At 37.1% G+C, this 3,777-nt stretch overlaps 1 pseudogene; it reads right to left on the bottom strand.

The window, feature by feature from the left end:
• Window positions 1-1,202: 1,202 nt before the first annotated feature.
• On the bottom strand, window positions 1,203-2,774 carry LOC143664311 (RNA polymerase II elongation factor ELL2 pseudogene; annotated as a pseudogene).
• Between the last annotated feature and the right edge of the window lie 1,003 nt (window positions 2,775-3,777).

The following is a 3,777-nucleotide window of genomic DNA, read 5'->3' as shown; positions in this document are numbered from 1 at the left end:
TTGTCAACACTTCATTCAGATTTCAGACTCTAAACCATTGCTTTTAGAATTGAAAATCCCTAGAGGTAAAAAGTATCTCCAAATGTCAGGCTCAGTTATCTTTGCCCCATTACTTCTCTATACCTTCAAGGTTTTTTCCCCAACTTTTCTTAGTTGGGAAGGTTGATCTGAAATAATAGTCCATCACTGGCACCCTTTTAGGCTAAATACAGTCTGAAATGAAGCCATCAAAAGGTGAACTAATTATATACAGAAAAAAAGCTGAAGGAAGGCCTATCGTGAAAGTTTGACATTTTGAATATTGGGGGTAGAATGAATGAAAAGAAAATGAGAGAACAAGCTCAAAACTGCTAATTTTTAAAGCTCATTCCTCATTCACTTTGTACCTTCCTTTGATTGATTTTTTTTTAATCAAGGCTTAATCATCCAGATTTACGGTTGGAATATAATATAATTTCACTCTTTACAATTAAGCATGTTCTAATTAGAAAAACATTTTTCTCTTAGGCTGAATTGTACAATTCCTAGTCTAGCAATATGGATTTCAATAGTAATGAGTGACATAAATTTAGTTACTGGACCACACTGCTTATTGCAAGTTTATCAGGAGTCATTTCTTGCCATACATATCTTGAATCAGTAAAAAACTTGACTCCATTTCAGAGTGGGATAGAGTAGTTAACAGCTAGCCAATACTCTCACTAAGAAAAAAATAATTATAAAACCAGATCATATTTTTGAAAGCCAAAGAAAGAATGAGGCCTTGGAAGGAGTAAAATTTCAAGGAGAAATGAATTTTCATAGATAAGCTGAAGATCAGCAAGTACCCCTGAAGGCATTTACTAATTTCAGCCTTGAGCAAAAAAGCTCAGAGTCCAGGCTTGGCTCAGGCAGAGGGCACTGGTTGGGGTGACAAAGAAGTCAGCAGAAATTCTAACAGTTTCTTGAGGCTGAAGTGACAAAAATAAAAGCTAGAAATGTCTGAAATGCACTTGGTCTTCCCTTCAAGAGGGGAAGTTAAAGAGCGGAAATGAAAATCTCTAAAAATGAAGTCAATATTTCTGAAATCTTGAGAGAAAGTGACAGAATCACCAAACTCTCCATTGAAAGCTCTGGATATCAACATCCTAGGAATAGGTGTAATCCAGAGGTAAACTGGGTTTTATGAGATATATAACCCCGACTCAATATCAGTCCCTCTCTGGATTAAGATGATAAACCCAGCAATCTATTTAGCAGAAAAAAGAGTAAAATTTCTCTAATGAAAGATAACATCATCTGCAACTGTGTTCTTAATATAACGTCTGGCTATTTAAATTTGAATTTAAATAAATTAATTTCCTCATTTGTACTGTCCTATTTCAAGTGCTCAGTAGCCACATGTAACTAATGGCTGCCATATTGGACAGTTAAGAAATTATAGAGCTTCTCCAGATTGGAATCCCAATGGAGTTACTTAGCTTGGCAATTTCCTTTTAAGAATCTCTTTCCTTTTCTCAATAGCTCAATGTTGTGCTTTTTTACCAGTTTGCTTTCCTTGTATGTTTTAGACTTCTTTTTTTGACATTTTGGAAGACATTAATTGTTTTCTTTCACAGGCTTTGGACACTTACGTAGACCTCACTGGGGTTAAGTTTTCCAGAAAAGTTTTAGAGGTGTATTTGTCTTTCTGGTCTTCATAAATGCTTTATTTTCTATTAAAATTATCAATAGGTAAGTTTTGACTCCCTTTATGTGGAGTGCTAGAGGAATTAGAATTAGAATTTAAAGTCTGAAGAGGATTTGAGTTCAACAGGTGAGCTGTAGGCTGAGGAGTGGGTATGACATTCACTGGAGAAGTGGTGGGAGAGCTGCAGCAGCTTTATTACTGGTGGGATTCAAATGACAATTTAATGTCGGTGGTCCCATATTTGTATTTGTTGATATATTCAAGATTTTTATTCATTAAAGGATCAATAAAATCTGAACCCAAAGCCATTTCTGAGAAGCAGCAGCTGCTTCTCTACTATGCTATATAGGAGATTCTGAATGGCTGGTGCAGGCAGCATTCTGAGATGGATTTGGTTTTCTAGACAGCACTAATTCCAATGGCTGGCTGTTTCACTGTATCCAAGCTAGTCTCTTTGAAGCTCTTTAAAAACATAATCCTTTATGGTGTATGAAAGGTCCTTAGAATTCAGGTTGGTTACTTGTTGCAGAATTGCTCCTATGGAGTTCTTGTGTTTTTTGATTGTCTCCATCTTTCTGAAATAGAGCAAGCAGTTTAGGTTTCTTGTAGGGCTTCAGTGCCAGTAAGTGAATCATTCTGTACCTGTTTGGCCTCAGAGAAATATTGCCATTGACTTGGGTCTTTGGAATCATACAAAAATACCCAAACCCTGGTATTTGCAGGGTTCATGGAGGTTGATCTTTTTCTCTCAGGCACTGCATCTAACAACTCGTAAATTCTTTCCGAATTTACACTCTTTTCCCTTCATAAATTTCACCAGGTTTGATAATTTTGTGCTTTGGTTGGCGTTTTCTTCTCTGCCTTGGTCATTCTTTCTCATGTTTCTGAGTCCTTTACTGTTCACACTATAATTTTATCTTGTATAAATCACAGGAAATTGAGCTTGGAGTCTCCAGAGCTGAAGAACATTTGCTGTGTGCTGTCAAATGCCTCGAAGATGGTCTTTACTCACATTTAACAAATACAAGTTCAAGTTATGCGCTTCGTTGGTGGGGGTTGTTTGGGGACAAGTTTTGACATGCTTCTGATCCTGTAACTTCCACATCTAGGAATATAGACCCTTTGAGCCCTTGGGACTGAAATGAAAGTTGAAAAGAAATTACACTCTTCTGGTCCTGGTAGGTCTCAGATGACCAATTGTTGTCCTGGTGAGCTTCAGGTGCAATCCATTGATGTAGTCCTGTCCATTAGTGCTGCTCTCCCTCAGACCTGTCCCCCTGCCTCCATCATTAAATCCCTGGGGTGCTGCCACTGCCACCACTCAAGCTCTATCTTCTGTGGATGCAATTGCTTGGGCTTCAGCCACAGTCACAGCTATGGCACCCCACTGCTGAATTATTGTCACTACATTCACTTTTATTGAGGTATATTTCACATGCAAAAATTGGACAGATTTTAATATGCCAATAAATGATTTTTGACAATTGTATGTGTCTGCCTGACCGCTTGCTTCCATCAACCCATATAACTGTCTTTTATCCCTTTCCAATGAATTCCCCCAGAGTCAATCACTGTTTTGGTTTCTCTAAATATAAATTCTATTCTTAAATTGCATAGAGATTGAATCACAAAATATGTATTTGCTATACCCACCAAAGGGTCTTCTTAGGTTCATATCTATTGGGTGGGCAAAATATGTCCTGAATGCGAAATTTAGCCCATGGCTTATTTTTGTACAGCCCACAAGATTGGACTTTACATTTAACTTTTTATTTTGAAATTATTATATACTGACAGGAAGTTGCAAAAATAATAGAGAGGGTCCTTGTACCCATCACCAGTTTTTCCCAATGGTAACATCATACATAACTATCATGCAATATCAGAACTGTGAAATGGATATTGGTACATTGGTACAATCCACAGTTTTACATGCATCCATGTCTATTAATTATGTGTGTGTATAGTTTTAGCCATTGTATCATATGTGTAGATTCATGTAACCATCACCACAATCAAATTACAGAACTGTTCCATCACCACAAGATGTCCTTCTTGATACCCCTTTATAGTCACACATCCTCTTCTAGTCACTAACTACTGACAAC

This window comes from Tamandua tetradactyla, chromosome 20, assembly GCF_023851605.1.
Source record: "Tamandua tetradactyla isolate mTamTet1 chromosome 20, mTamTet1.pri, whole genome shotgun sequence".
Classification (NCBI taxonomy): domain Eukaryota; kingdom Metazoa; phylum Chordata; class Mammalia; order Pilosa; family Myrmecophagidae; genus Tamandua; species Tamandua tetradactyla.
Note: the sequence above shows the minus strand (reverse complement) of the source record. Positions and strands in the feature narration are given on the sequence as shown.